This window comes from Oryzias melastigma, linkage group LG13 (genome assembly GCF_002922805.2).
Source record: "Oryzias melastigma strain HK-1 linkage group LG13, ASM292280v2, whole genome shotgun sequence".
Taxonomy (NCBI): domain Eukaryota; kingdom Metazoa; phylum Chordata; class Actinopteri; order Beloniformes; family Adrianichthyidae; genus Oryzias; species Oryzias melastigma.
The window spans coordinates 17,899,607-17,916,912 of record NC_050524.1 but is presented as its reverse complement, the minus strand read 5'-3'; positions in this window follow the sequence as shown (position 1 = coordinate 17,916,912).

Genomic DNA, 17,306 nt, shown 5'->3' with positions numbered 1-17,306 from the left:
AAACTGACCGTGAGCACAACATGGTGTAAAATACTTTATTAATCACCAGCATCATCATTATCACCACATGAAACTATTTTCATCTTCAACACGAGAGTAACTCAAGATATGAGGTGATGCACGGAAAAAAAGATCTACAGCTGTGGAAATGATGAAGTTATTGCAATATTTTAAAGTTGTCCATATAGATTTGATCAGGTGTTTTTACACCAGTAAGAATATTTTTTTGTCCACAAAAAATCTCAAACATTTTTATTCAGCCACTTGGATTAAATCCTGTACTTTAAAGAAAACTGTGATCCAAGTCAAGAAATACCACTTAATATTTTTTAAGTTTAATTCAGAGCTGGAAAAAGACAAAATATTTTAATAATGGCATTGATTGTTTGAATAGCCATCAATCCATCTATGTTTGTAACCCGCCTTATCCCTTTCGTGATCATGGGGGTTGCTGGAGCCTGTCCCTGCCACTGCTAGGCCTCCAGGGTACCTCTTGGACGGACACACTTTGACGCACACATGCACACGTCAGGGCACTTCAGAGTGACCATTTCACCTATGACGCATGTTTTTGGACTGTGGGAGGAAGAAAACCCAAGGAGAACATGCAAACACCACATAGAAAAGTCCCAGCTGGGATTTAAACCAAAGCCTTCTTTCTGTGTGACGAAAGCACTAACTACCACACCGCCATGCAACCCTGTTTGAATCCTTAATACTGTCAATTTGAGGGGTTTTAGGTCCATTTATTTAAAACTTAAACTAATTTCCTCGTGTTTCTGTGACAACATTTTTTAAGTAATAAACTCCAGAGCAGTAGTTTCTGTAATTTGCACTAATATCAATCACTATTGTGTTCTATGGGTGTCATTAAAACCCATAAATGCAAAAGTAAGGTGGCAGACTGCAGAGTAGTTCACATGTCCTCTGTTTTACAAGGTCATCAATCACTTTCAGCAGAATCAAGCGGTCCCCGGGAAGTTAATCACACAAAAACAATAAAGCGATAAGCCTTTTGCTGTGTTGCAGAATATCCTGTCTTTCACTGTGCTGGCACGCTTGGCTTACGCTTGGAATTTGGTTCATGCGAGGTTCCTGTGAGACCATTGACTATATATGAGAACTGGACTGAGTGACCCCCCCCCCCCTGCATTCTAAATAGGAAGTTCTTGCTGGTCCCAAGAAGCCAAAGTCTTATAGAATTCTATTGAGAAATGTGACTCAGTCATTGTATTTGTCAGAATAACCATTCTTGCTCTGATACATTAATTTAACATTTTCTTGCTAATCCCAATTTTTATAACAATATTTTTGCTGCAGCGCAAGTTATTTAAGTTAAAAACTGACCAATCAGATGCCTCATTGAAAGTAGGTGGCCTCGCATTGAACGTTCGATTGACAGATTCTTCTAAGCCCGTTTTCAGTGGAAGGGGGTGTGGCCTAGTGGTTGCCATATAAGTGTAGACTAAGACCGACACAAACCAATCACTGTTTACTGAGGACATCCTGTTCCAATATGACGACTGACATATCATGAAAAAATGGTGACTGAACAGACGTCACGCTTGCTCGGTCCAGTTCTCTACATACAGTCAGAAGAGATGTCTCCTTTACAGAAATGTAACTCGTCAAACTTCTGAGACAACATTCAAATAGATCTGATTTTACTTTTTAGAACACTAGCTACCATTATAGAATTACTAAATTCACTTAAATTAAATTAAATAATAAAGTTTATTGTTATTTGCACAAAAATAAAAATGTGTGTAAAAATGTGATGGCCGCTTTCCAATTACAAATGTTGCAGTGCGGCCACCTGCCGAATTTTCTGAAACAGTCGACATAATAAAACTATACAAATTGCAAATAAAAAGATGTTTAGGAACTGGCTTTTGTGCCACCATATGCAAACAAAAGCCAGTTTTGATATAAAAATTTCCTCAATAGCAAACAAAATGCAAAGTTTTAAGAGTAAAACTTCATAATTTGCAAATAAAAATATTAAAGATTGTATATATTTCAGACTAGAGTGAAAGTCTGATTTTGAAAGCAGAATCAAAGATAGGGAGAAAGCGAGATGAGACACGTTTGTGTTGCAAACGCAAACATATTTTGTAAAAGCAAAAAAAGTTTTTGAAATAAAATATTTGGTAATTATAAAATTATGAAGTTTTGTTTGTAAAATTTTACATTTTGTTTGCAATTGAGGAATTTTGGATCTCAAAACTGTGATTTTTGTTTGAAATATGGTGGCACAAAAGTCACTCCATAGATGTACCTATATACATGTAGATGTTACATGTATATAGTATTTTTTGTGAGTTTTTTGGTTAAATGACAAGTCATTTTCTCGCAAATGACTGCAAACAAAACTGAACAAAAAATGTAATTTGATATATAAGAATATTTCCAAAGTTGCCTAACATACAGACTAAAGCATGCTTAAAAAAAGCTTCATACCATGTTAAAAGTTGACTTGATGACTATACATCATGGATGGAAACTCAAACTTTTTGTTCTTATGTTGCAGTCGACAATACAAATTGGGACTTCAAAAAATATATATTTTTCCCTTCCTGCTATTCATCACTCTTTAGCTTTTTATTATTAATATTAATAGTATTTATCTTTCTGGCCCAAATCTACAGCAGATACAAGGTAAGTACCATGTGACTACTTTTCTGCTCAATAAATTGATGATCCTCCAGACAGTCTGTGGAGGCCTCCGCTTGTTGATTCAGCTGTGCTCGTGTTGTACGGAGACTCTTGGAGAAGTGTAGCTGTGTTAAATCCCCCAATGTACATTTCACTTAAAGAGATCCAAATCAGTCGACTGATGCCAAAACTGTCAGATTCATGCCAGAGGTAATGGAGCTTCAAGTTGTTCATTAGAAGGATCTATTCCTGTTAAAAAAGGGGGGATTCTGTGTACAGAGCATGCTCAGAAAAATGGACTTAACTTTTTTTTTTACAGGATACAACACAGAAATCAATCTTTTTCTCTGTCTCTCTCTGATTACACCTGGACTATGCTTTGACTACACTTTTGTCAGCCAAAAAAAGTCAAATAAATGTGTATTAAATCGCACAAATATGTAAATAAAGCAAACAGTAATGGATAGAAATGTTTACTCTCAGTTGATCAAACAAATTACTCTGTCTTTGTTAAAAGGATCTAGAAACAAAGGCGGCGATCAATACCCTTCGCATCTCTTGACAATAACTAATTGGCATTTAATCTTGTACAAACAGAGAGAGACTTGTTTAGGACGAAAATGACAAGCATCTTCATGCGTGGTAAATACCGAGGAATAACAGCAGAGAAAACATCTGGGCAATATTAAACCTCAAAAACTCTTTGTCCTCAATTTCATGGTCATGTTGGCACAAAGTGCGCCAAGTAATCACATCTGTTTGGCCCCTCAAATATTCACTGGCGACATCCAAACTGGGCTAACAGAGCCCAGAAGAAGCTGAAATAGCAGCCAGTGACAGCACTGATAAAGAGCTCCGTGTGGTGAGAGCAGCACTGAACACAGAGTGGCAGCTGCGGAAAGATTACAGGCAGATCCTGTTACATCCATGCGTTGACACTTCACATGTGCTTCTAGGTGTTCGGAGGGCAATCACAGTGATGATCTGACGAACTCTAGTTAGCATACATCTACACTGTGATCTGGCTTCAGGAGGAGCAATCTAAAAGAATCACATCTTCATCATAAACATAAGTTTCATTCACAACACGGAAATCTCAGTCATATAAGCGGTCATTTAACTGGAAGAAATGTCGGTTTTAAACAAATTAGCCAACAAAAGATGAAAAATATCAGCGAAATAAACTAAAAAACTGTCATGTCTTAAAATAAGTCTTAATGGCGTGCCCTTTTACGACAAAAATACGTCAAGAATTTTACAATAAACAGTTACATTCAGGTATTTAGCCTTGTAACTAAAAACATCAGGTCTAAAAGGAGTTTTAGATCTTAAAAGTAGGTACATTTATTAGAATCTCGATCGATTCAATTCCGATTTTTTTTTCTATTCTTTTTTAGTTCAATTCAATTTTGAGTTTACACATTCAGATAAATTTGTTTAGAAATACATTATTAATCAATATATGTTTTGTACATATTCATATTAATCTCATACACTTCACACGCTGTAAATTACGTTATTGAAATTATTATGAGATTGTTAATACCATACAGTGTTACATGGAATTTCAAACAGAAGCTCCAACAGTTGTTTGGCCTCTACTGGAGGGCGTTTCAGTTTGGCCACTAGGTGGCGATCGCACTACAGCATTACACTTTATTCCAGAAGAAGAAGAAAGTATGAGCAAAAAAACAGTGTTTCAGACCACAAATGGTTAATTTAAAAATATTTATTTAAAAAAGTTTGGAAAATGAATGCAGTTTGCACACAAAGATGTTCGTCTAGTCTGCAATGTATGACAGAGCGTTAGCATTAGCCATCCTATGGGAAATCCCATTATACGTTAGCATCAAGCTAGTGGACTTCTGCCTTATGCGTTAAACATGTGGGCCACAAAGAGTTTAAAAATTTGATATGAGGGTCGGATCAGGAGCAGATGTGTGGTGCATATTGGGAATTCACTTTATAAGAAAAGGAAATGACATGGAATACGTATGAAACATCTTTGATTGAAAATAATGTAGAAATTATCTAGTTTTATTTCAAAACTGGCATTTGTTCATATTTTATTGCAAATGCGTTGATGACCCTCAGGAAAAAAAATCTTAAAGAAATGGTATGTTTATGTGCTGTTGGAATGATTAGGAAATTGACTAACTCAGAAAACACTTTAGAAAACAACACATTTTAACAACACATGAATTTAGAATAACTTTCTGCACCTATACAAAGGTCAATATATTTGTTGTGTATTATATTTGGGAGACACCAGATTTCCTGGGAAAATAAAACATTAATAAGGATTATGGAATACTTTATTCCAGTTTGACGTGCTTGATAAAATAGAGTAATGAGCATATAGCCCACGAGTCAGAGTTTGCCCACTTCTGTTTTATATAAGAGTTATAATAGTCCAACTGTTCTCATTTCTAGACCACAATCATCTCAAAGTAAAACTAGAGTGACACATTTTAAGATAAATTTGTCTTAAAAATGATTTGTGATTGTATGCTTACTTTCAAGCTTCTCTCCTGCTGTTTGATTAATGCATTTTATACAGCAAAAATAGGCCCCCTAGAAACAAGCCAAAAATCTTTACTCCACTGGTATACTTTAAAGCAAAAAGAAAAATAAATCTGCCAATAGGGTGAGAAAAATTGTCTTACCAAAAATTCATATTTTAAGAAATAAATTCTAGTCACTAAGAATTGTTTTCTCACAATATTATTTTGCTTTTGAAATACTTTCTTGATGACATTATTTTTCTTGCATTAAAGAATGTTTTTTGTTTTTTTTTTTTTTTGGAAACAAGATCTTTTTACTTCCTTTAGATTCTGCTTTTGCAATGTATTTATGAGTCAAAAATGTTTTTCCTAAATCAAGTTAGTCCATTTCTTGAAACAAGACGACTCTCTATTTGATAAAAAAATAAAATAAAAAAAAAACCTCTGCTGAAGTAATATACAAAAACTTGTTTCTTTGGAGACATTGCTTAAAAAAAGATGTTTTCAAGATCAAATATCTTCAAGACCCACTCCAATGAAAATTGGTTTTTGGTGTTTTTAGCATGTAACATTTTTCTGATGATGGAGGATAAATATAAAGAAATTAGGTTTAAATTATTTATGAGTATTTCTTTATTTAAATAGGTGTGAATCAAGTGCAGGCAAAAAAAATGCCGTTTGAAAAAGCCTGAAGTGGGGTAGGTGCTACAATCAGCGGGCCACAAGCTCCTTGCTCAGCTCCATTCTGATGCATCCACTTGCAGACAAATAAATCTGTGTGTGTGTTTTTGCATTGTTCATGGTGTGTGGGTGCCAATTTATGTGACAAAACCTCTCTGTTAACCTTCAGCCTTCTTCACATCACACTCAACATGAAAACTGTGACTCAGGTTCTAGTTGTTCTGGATTGATCATCTCCTTAGATTCAACCATAAAAAAAGCGTAATCTCATTTCAGTGATCTTTTTCCAGAGTCGGCTATTTGACTTATGGTTAAGCTCAACTGCTGAAGCAATATCACACATGCAACGCATCACCATCAAAATCTTGATTTTTCCCAGGATGCAGAGACGGACAATTCTTTCTTGTTCGAATTTACAAAAATTAGAATGAAAAGGCAAATGAGTCAGAAATGTAATTCTTAAAATTGCTCAATACATAGGAGAATATTAGCAAAGGAGGCAAAAATCCAAAACTAGGAACAAAAGAAAAAGGTTTTAACCGAACTATTAACGCATGCCAACTGTAATCTCTGGGTTTACAGTTGCAAACTGCTGTCAAAGAAATATGCTCTTGGACGTGTCAGAGACATCACATTTTATCGATTATTCCATGGCAACAATGAGGTAAAATGTAAGCACAATCTAGAACAGTTCCAAACAATGTGGTCATCCAACACTGTTTTCACTTTCTCATGAGCTTGATTCCAATGTAATCAGAGCATTTCATATAGAAAAAGATGTTATGACATGAGGTTTGCCTTACACGCTTAAAACCTTCAGCCAAAATTTGACACATATCGATCCAAGTTTTTTTTTTAAAAAGACAAAGAAAAATTCCTTTGTTGAATTCTGAGCACATTGTCTTTATACTGATGCTCTTGACTTTGAAAGAACGCAGGTAATTACTGGCATATGGAGGCAATGTTTATCATCTTTTGCCAATGTGCTTTCCATCATATTGACTATATCATCCCTGTAGGAGAAATTTCTCACAATCTGACTGGATGCCAGTTTTGAAATGTCTGTGTGCACATAAACAACAATAAACACAGCCTGGAACAAGCAAAATTCTCCAAGAATGCATTTTATTTAGGTAAATGTGATCTAAACAAAGCCTTTTAACACTTTTGGTTGTTTTTTTATTACTGTATTGATCATCCTGTACCAACTATGTTTGAAGTCTGCTTTACGTAGTTTCCTAATATTTTTCTTCTCTCTGTAAAAACGTTCCAGGTTGTCTTTTGATTATGATTATGTCATTTTTAGCCAAATTCAAAGGGCCTGTGTTGTTTTTTAGAACACATTTTCTGGAAAGCTGCAGGAGCTCATTCAAATGTTGCTGAACTGTTGGCGCGGAATTTAACCTTGCTAATTTTCCAGGATTGTTTGTTTGCCCTATTTTCCCGCAAGCTAATAGCACCTCACATGCCAAGGTTAAAATTACCATAGCAAAGAAAAAAAAACTGGTGAAATGTTGGTACAGAATTTAGCTGAGCAAATTTTCCAGAATTTATTTGTTTATGCTTTCTCCTGTTAGCTTATAGGACCTCACGAGCCAAAGCTGACATTAGCATAGCAAAAAAAAAAAAAAATAAAAAAAAATATGCTGGAATGTTAGTACTTAATTTAGCCTCACTAATTTTCCAGCATTTGATTGTTTTTTGCTTTCCCCTGGTAGCTTGTAGCACCCCATAAGCCCAAGTTAACATTAGCATAAAAAAAAAAAATAAAATAAAAAGTTGCTGGACTGTTGTCATGGGATTTAGCCTAGCTAGCTTCCAGCATTTGCTTGTTTACACTTTCTCCCGCTAGCTTATAGAATTTCACAAGCCCAAGTTAACATTACTGTAGCAAAAAATAAATAAATGCATACATTAAAAAATGCTGGATTGTTGTTGTGGAATTTAGCCTAGCTAGCTTTCCAGCATTGGTTTGTTTATGCTTTCTCCCACTAGCTAACAGCTCCCAATCGCAAGATAACATTAGCATAAAAAAAAAAAAAAAAAATAAATAAATGCCAGGCAAAACGCTTGGACGCGTCTGTATCCCAACTAATTAAAAAGTTATTTACAAAAGAGTTTAACAAAATGATGTACCTGTACCTGAAAATGGTAATGGTCAGACACGGAAAGCCCACATAACACATGCAGCATGCTGCAAAAAGTAAAAAGTTCCTTTAAGATACACGCATTAGCTAACTTACAATCCATTAAGGTAACAAGGAAACACTTAAATTACATAAAACTAAATGATATATCACAAGACATGGGTTAAAAATAAAAATACATAATATGGAGGGCTGCAAAATGCGACATACCTCGGGTGTGTCTGTGTCCCAACCATAGGTTTTGTAGCTGCACAACTAATATAGACACAAACTGATAAGTGGGCGCCCAAAACGTCATTAAAAAATTAATAAAAACCCCTGTTGCAAGTGGATTCACATTTATTTTTTTAGACGTTAATGCATCTTTTTGTCTTTAAGTGGAGGATTTAGAATTGTAGTGGAGAAAGGAGACTTTGGCCTGCTCATAAAACCAAGCTTTTTTCAAACTGCAGGTTTTCACTCTGATTATCAAAAAAATACTCAGAAACACAGCTTTAATCTTAAATTCTTCCATCATGAGAAAAATACTACAAGAACATGTTAAAAAAAACACCAAAAACAGGATTTTTTAGAGTGGGTCTTTAAATCTAATGGTATTCAACTACGTTCCTGCATATGTCATTGACTGTAGCTGAATGGCACTGAGAACAGTGTTTCATGATAATAGAATTCAGATGTGTGGTTGGGCTTATTCAAAGTGACCTAACGCTGCAAAAATTTGGCTGAGTGAAAGGTAACATGGTGTCTCATAAAGTGCTCATAAATGTCCGCAGTGCTTTGAATAACAAATTAAGTTCTGGGCCTTTGTCGTGTTAACATATAACTTAAATCCTTTAGTATTCTGACTGCATTTGTAAGCATGTATGTAAATACATTTAATTTCAGTCCAGAAACTGAGTGAACAGTCTTCAACAGTTTATTCAAGCTGTGCTTCTTCAGTGAATCAGTCATTGTGTTTGACTGATTTCTGCTTGTTTTGCATTTGAACATTAATTTTGTGGATTCAAACATATTTGCATCTGCAAACAGTTTGTCTTTCCTGTTCCGATTGAGTTGTCCCTCTCACACTAATTACGTGAGTTAACAGTCACTTTCCTCTGCAGCCACATGTGTCACAGAGGCCAGACGCTCTTGATAGGAAAGCTCCGCATGAAATCCACAGAGGGGTTTTCATCTGCTCTTTAGCTGGAATTTGACTTGAAAATTATTCCTGTTTTCTGTCCAAAAAAGAAAGAAAAAAAAGAAGTCAGTGCACTTCAGCTTGTCAAGTGCTAATCCCACTCACACAATTTTCCACATGCACTCACGGAAGGATTTCAAGCAGTTTTTATTAGATATGCATTGTGCCTCTGACATAATGAGGTGCTCTACCTTTGGTAGTTTAATAAACTGTATTGATTTTGATATATTGTTCAAAAGAAATAGGGTCAAATTTAAACTTAAATCATATGAAGCCAACCAACAGATTATTTCAGATTTTATTTTTTATTGAGAATTTGCTCTATTTTATAGCTTTTGACCTGATATTCTTGACTTGGGGTTTTGTTGCTCCCCTCCAATTATTGGATGATCAGTATTGATGATTTAAATCCATAATTAATTTCATAAGTCATCAGGGTCCTTAACACTTATTTTACAATAAAACCCTTTAAAAAATATTAGAATATCATTGAAAAGTGTGTAAATCTCTATAATTCTATTTAAAAAATTAAACTTTTGTGGAATATAGATCTAGGGATCCACTGTTTAATTAATTTCAAATATTTATTTTCACATAAATTAGGTTTCCAGCTAATACAATCCATAAAAAACAGGATAAAAAAAATTTGAATTCTGTGAGAAAAATCTGGCCAAATTTTTCAGGACATAAATCTTTTAAATCAAGTTTCGCTAACTAATCATCTACTAAACTCAAAGCACCTGCACAGGTTCCTCAGATGGCATTAAGTTGTCTCATTCTGGTTCAACATGGGGAAAATTTCAGATTTGACAACAATCCAGAAGACCATCATTAATCCCCTCCATAGTTATGGGTAAGCCACTAAATTTCATAGCCAAGGAGGCTGGATGTTCACAGAGCGCTGCGTCTGAGTAGATCCACGAAAGTCTTGAGGAAGGACAAAATATGGCAGGAGAAGATGCATGACTGTCAGCTTTGGTGGGTTTTCAAAAAGATTCAAGAAGCTGGAAGACCTTCATAAAGACTGGATGAGGTGGAGGAACTCCTTCAAAAACCACCACATTCAGATACATTTGGGAGATTGGCTAGAATCCACCTGTTTGAGGTCCAGTGTGACAGTCAGGATTTGGGCTTCAATGTCCAGCGCTGGTGTTGGTAAACTCTCGTCACTTTGATCCAAAAATCACTGTCTAGCAGAATGTTCTAGAAGACTTTAATATCCTTCTGCTGAGGATCTGGATGGGGATCCAGATTTCATCTTTTAGCAGGACCTGACCCCTGTCAATACTATTGACGTATTGAACACAGACATACCAATTTGAAAGTACAATATATATAAATGAACAATGCATCCAAAATATTACTATTTTTTTCAATATTGATTACATATATATATATTAATGTATGTGATGTGAGATAAGTGAAAAAAGTATTATATCACCTGATGAGCTGCCCATCTGTAAAATCAGCTTCTTCCAAGTATGTGTTCTGATCAATACTTCTCTCATCCACCTGGGAGCATGAGGTCACCGCGGTAATAAAAACAATATTATTCAGCCATGTGTGATCTTGAGGGGAAAATAATAATATGGAAACTAAATGGCAGACGTTCCTGACTAAATGACAGCTGAAGCTCCAGGCTTTCTGGTTCAGTATACTCACGATATTGGGCTAGTTCTTTTATACTCGTGCAAATATTTTAAGACTCTGATGTAATGTCTTTTGTTGAGTAAAGCTTTGATGAGTGAGTGCAAAGATGTGACCAGTATGCACTTTGAAAGGAAGCATTCCTAGACGCATCCAGAGGGATGTCATCCCGCTCTGAATCAGAGGACTGACCTTGAGGAAAGGCCTGTGATGTATGCGAAAAACACTGAATACAGTGCTGCGTGTCTTCAGGTTTGATGCAAAGGTCAAATTGTTTCCAGATCTCTCGTAGGTGATAGAACATGTGGAAGAAGGCGGCATTGCTCGGGTTTCTCTCAAGCCTTAATATCAGCCTTCAGGCACTTATTTTCTAGTCACTCGACTGTAGAAAGAAGAAATACAACGTTACGAAAAAATGTCTTGCGTCATGAAATGCCTCAGTAAGTTTGCCGAATTCCTTGATTTCCCAGGACAACCTTTTCTGTCCTTTTTGAAGGCTGATGGAAGGAGAATTTATGATGAAGCATATCAAATTATATTGGGGACCATGCTCAATACTATGCTGACATAAGAGACTCATGTTTCATATGAAGACAAGGTTAAACCCCAGATGTTACCTTTTTTATTTACCGACACAAAAATGATTGGCTTCCTTTAGAAATCAATCATGGCTGCTTTGAATTGATGATTTAGTAGAAAGAGATATTTCACCAAGTCCGAAAGCATGTCCTTTGTTTATAACATTTCAACACACAGTCCTGTGTGTCACCTTTTTCTGCCTCAACAAATAATGGCTCATTTCCTCCGTTTTAAGGCTGCTTAGGTAAGATCATCAGTTTTAAGTAATGTGAACTTCGCATTTTTTTCTCAAGCTAAAGTAAATAGCATAATTCATATAACTTTTCTGGGAGAATCCTTCGTTGTTAATGCCAGCATCTAGGAGGAAAAAAAAAAGACAGATTAAATTTACTTTTCATCACCTTCATCTGAGGACAGGGAACTCCTTGTCAATTTCAATATGCCAGTCTGAGATGATTACTACAACCCCCATCAGCCACTGCTATGGCTTCCTGTTTGCACAGCTGGTTTCCATCATCATCAGTACATCTAGCATTTAAACCCACCTCAGCCACTACTTCAGTGTGAAGTCTTGTTTTTGCCTTGCAGACAGTCTGAGCATTTTTGCTTGTTTAATCTCCCTGATCTGATGTTTGACCCTTGCCTGGTTTCCTCGTTATTGTCACAAACAGCTGGTTCCACGTGCAGCAGGTTTATTAATAGTCCACAGTATAAGCAGGGTCAGACAGGCAGAGGTCATACACGGGCATGGGATCATCCGAGACGAGCGAGAAGATGAGTCAGAGTCCAGGCGGGGGTCAGGGGCAGGCGGCAGGCAATCAGAGTAGCAGGGTCAGAGGCAGAAGGTCAGGTCCAGGAGTAAACGCTCAGAGCTGCAGGCAAGGTGGCACAAACAAAACTTCGCAGAGAGTGAAGTGTGGAGCCAGACTATATGCTGAGGAATGATGAGGTGATGGGAAACAGTTGATGCTGATGAGTCCAGGAGATGGCAAGTGGTAAGCTCAAAACTCTGGTGAGCGCTCCCTCTGGTGACTGGAGATGGTAGCAGCGGGTTGCTCCATGACAGTTATCCTGCCTTGCTCCTAGTTTTTGACCTTAGCCTGATTTTGACTCTGCCTCTGGCTTTTTCCATGCCTGTTTTTCCTCACCATTAAAATCTATGTTTACACATGGATCCAACTGCCTCTGCCTCTTCATCGCACCTGCATTTTGGTCCACCACCAGTTCCTGACAGTAATTCTGACGCTACCATCTGAATGTTGCAGCAGAAATCCAAACTCATCAGACCAGACAGCATTTTTTCAATCTTCTATTGTCCACTTTTGGTGAGTCTGTGTGAATTGTAGCCTCAGTTTCCTGTTCTTAGGTGACAGGAGTGGTACCTGGATTGGTCTTCTGTTTTGTAGTCCATCTGCCTCAAGGTTGGATGTGCTGTGTGTGTTCAGAGATGTTCTTCTGCGGACCTCTGTTGTAACCAGTGGTTATTTGAGTTATTGTTCCCTTTTTATTAACTAGATCCTGTCTGTCTCCTCTGAACTCTGGCATCAACAAGAAATTTCCACCCAGAAAACTGCTGCTCACTGGATATTTTCTCTTATTCTGACCGTTCTCTGTAAACCCTAGAGATGGTTGTGAGTGAAAATCTCAGTACATCAACAGTTTCTGAAATACTCAGACCAGCCCGTCTGACACCAACAACCATGTCAAGTACAAAATCACTAAAATCATCCTTTTTCCTCATTCTGAGGCTCCGTTTAAACTGCAGCAGATCATCTTGACAATGTCTACATGCTTAAATGCAGTGAGTTGCAGTCATGTGATTGACTGTTGGAGAGGTTTGCTTTCAAAAGTGAAAATTTGTCTTTACTGAGGCTGAAATTTATAAACTTAGCAACAAAAAGAGAAGCATGTTGCTACATTTGACATAATTGGCAAAGGAAGAGAGTTATGTGATTACCTGGTTACATTTCCTATAACCTACAATCTTTTGATTGAAATGTATTATATTGCAAACATTTGCCTCTCCTCTATCAAGTGGGACAGCACTAATTTACTTTCCATGAATTAACAGCTACAGAGCAGTTAGAATTGACTGAGAACTTTTTCACACCAGTAATAAATCACTAAGTTATTTTAATATAAACACAGACACATTCTTGGGACTGATTCTGCTCAGAGCTAACTTTAAATATTTCAGTGCCACAGTAAACTTGGAGTTGCTCTCACTCAAAGCGGTGCCCAGAACAGATAAGGTTTGGAACTGTAAATTAAATGTTCAAAGTATTTTCTCATACTTCTGAAAACATTCTTGGAGAGCTCTTACCCGCGTGCATACATGAAGCGTAAGCCAAAAATAATAAAAGGGGAGATGAAAACAGCTGGTTAGATGATTTGGCCCGTGGATATTCAATTTGCAGAAGATCCACCCTGCATAGGTGGCTAAGCTGCAAGGGTAAAGCATGGGCTTTTAAAAATATTATTTTTTTAAACTCCCTCCCTCACTGTAAATGATTCTTATTAGCTGTTTTCCCAGCTGCCCTTCTTGAAGCATTCATTTAGAAGAATTCAATGCATCATAAGAAAAGCCTGAGAAATTCTGACCAGCCCTGCACTTTCTAAAGAAGGAAAAGAAGCAGAAACAAGCATTCAGAGGCTTGGAATGCATCAGGACATATGTCAAGTTGTGAATACTTCCAATAGGAAACACTGTATGCCCAGTAAATGACAAAGCATTCAGCTGAGGGTAATGGTTAAAAATCTTTGTGCTCCTAAATTTTAGAGAAGGCAACATACTCATAAATGAAACGGTACGTGTTGGGTGAATTCTTGCTGATGGCCCGTTTGAACAATAGTCACACACTATTAAATTCATTATAAAACTATTTTTTAAATCAGTAAAAAACTATATTTTATTGTTAACAACATGGATTTAATTTTTGAATTAAAAAAAAATTAAATATAACAGCTTTTCCGTTCTTAACATTTCTTAAAGTGCTATAAAAAGTATTTACATATCTCAATGTGGTTTTATTTTCCTTTTCAAGATGTTTGACATGCAAATATATTTTAATAATAAACAAAGAATACAAGTAAATACAGCAAAAAACTAACCTGACTTGAAACTGAGGGTGTGTTCAGACTGGACACATTTGGTTCTCTGAAAGTGAACCAGAGTTCATTTCCCCCAATAATCCGTAACAAATTTCCAGTCTGAATGTCCCCAACCAGACCCTGGTCTGGGACCGGGAACCACTATTGGACCACTGTTTTGAGGGGGTCTCGGTTTGTTTCCAATCAGATTCCAACTGGTTCACTCTGAGTTTCCTCAGTCTGAAAAGGATCCGTGGTTGGAGTGCAACAACTGCATTAAATGACCACCGTGGCCGAGCATTATGGGATGTAGTCAGAGTAGCGGAGCAACTCATTGAAATAAGGTTGAATGAATACAGGCTCATTAAAACAACTTTAAACGTGGGGCGGCCGTGGTGCAGTGGTAGGGCAGTTGACTCTTGATCGGAAGATTGCGGGTTTGATGCCTGCCCACGTGTCGAAGTGTCCTTGGGCAAGACATTGAACCCCAAGCTGCCTCTGGTGGAAGGTTGTCGCCAGAGTTCGGCAGCGGAGCCACCACCAGTGTGTGACCAGCAGATTTCTAGTCTAAATACACCCTGGGAAATCCTTCCAGAAATTGTTGCCTGTCAAAGTCAAGCACATTTAAAAAAAAAAAAAAAAAATTCTTCAAAAGTAGAACGTTGTGCAGCAGTCCTAAGAAATTCAAGAGCAGAGGAGAAACACAGTAACTGACACGATTGATTCTGGAAAGGATTATAAAAGTCGCGGAGACTACAAGAAACAGCAAGAACCAATGTGCACAAATGAAGAAAATCTGGAGTGTTTGCTGGAGCCATTTGCAAAAAAACAACATAAAAGAACCTAGAACAACTTTTAAAGAGTTGCAGGCCCCATTTGCCTCAGTTACAACCCGTCCTCTTGACTCAACTATGAAAAGGATTAAACATGATATGGCATTCATGGAGAAAATCTCTGCAGACCAAACCGAGCCAAGCTTTTCACAAATGTAAAAGTTTTGGAATTTAAGCATACAGATATATGTTTCCATCAGTTACACCAACTTGGCTGCTGAAATTATGTTTTCTGTCCTCTACAAGAAAATCTTAAAGCAGAAGGTCCATCCATCAGTTCATGACTCCAGCCTTAAGAGCACTTGGATCAGGAAAAACATTAATCTCAAAGACATCAGTGAGTCGTTTACTGGTAGATTGTCATGTAGGATTGGTACTGTTCAGGTCAAAGGGGGTACATTTAGTCAAAATTATTATTAATACCTAAAACATCAGTTCTTGGATTGTAACAAAGTGGTGTAGATGAAGAGGAGAGTAATACTTTTAGCAGACACCACAGCAGTTTTGGGAAAAGAGAAGATGCAGCATGCTAGCCTGAAGACAGAGTTGCATGTGAGTCATGTACTTGTCCTGACAGCTTGTGAGCTTAAGGACAACAGGATGTATTCTTCTCCTCTGGACAGAGATCACCTGCTACTCTTCATAAAGCATTTTTCCCATTTAGAGGTGCCAGTCTCTTCGCTCTTCATTGCTTTTCTGTTCGTCCTTTAGCTCTTGATGTTTCTCAAACCTGTCGGGATCCTACTTTCCAATATTCCAGGGAATGATTCATCCCTACAATGTTTTTCTCCTATTTGTCCATCACCATCATTTTGACTTGTACCTGTAATCCTCACAAGATCTTGGTGTGTTTGATGCATGCCACTTGTAGGGTTTTAGCCATTTTGAACTTGGACCTATACTCGACACAGACTAAACCATGCATTTGGCAATGGGAGTCCATGTTCATCCTGGATGCTAGCATGTTCTAGATGCCTAGACTCCTCCTCCCTGGCCACCTCCTCCAGCTCCTCTGGGGGGACCCCCAGGCATTTCCAGGACAGCCAAGAGACGTAGTCTCTCCAGAGTGTCCAACGTCTTCCCTTGGGGTTCTGCCCATTGGGACATGCCCAGAACACCTCCCCAGGGAGGCCTCCAGGAGTCATCCTGACAGTGGGTCTCACCAACCTTTTGTGTCTGTTGCCAGGCTTGTCCTTCCATTATGGTTAATTGCTTCCCTCTTGCTGAAATGTTGCTGGTTGGGACAGTCATTACGCACTCGTTCACTATTAGGGACCTTCCTTGTGCACTGATGGTATTTGTTGCTTCTGTCTCCAGTACCATCCCTCTTAAATTCAAGTCAAAGTGTTGCCTCTGGGAAAGAACAGACTAAGTAAGAATTTTAGGATTTTGTTGGGTTTGTGGATTACTAAAGTAAGACATCTGTTAAAGGAAATGGGTCTAAGAAGGAGCCAGATTCACAAATTCTGATCAAAGAAAAATGGATCAAAACATAAATACAGACCATTAAAAACATTGAACTGAACAAAGCACAACCAATACATAAACAACCACCAAAAGAGTGATGAATAACCAATGTACCATACAGCAATCAGAGGATGACCAAAGAGTTCAGGTCACCTGTAGATCCTGTATTATCTACTATAGAACACAGAAAAAGAACTTGTTGCCTATAGACATAGTGTAAATATACAGGATGGAATATTTCTTATTTTAAGGTTCAGTGAGAATTTGCTTCCATCAGACACCAGACAGATGCCTCAGAGTGAGAAGGCCCTGGTTCAAATCCCAGCTGGGACCTTTCTGTGTGGCGCTTGCATGTTCTCCTGTGCATGCGTGGGTTTTCTTCCACAGTCCAAAACAGGTTTCATTGGTTAGCTGGTCACTCTAAAGTGTCTAAAATATGTGTTTGGGAGTGATTTTGCCCCCTGTGATATGCTCATCCCGGATATGCCCAGCCTTCGTCCAGCAGTAGCCTGGATAGGCTCCA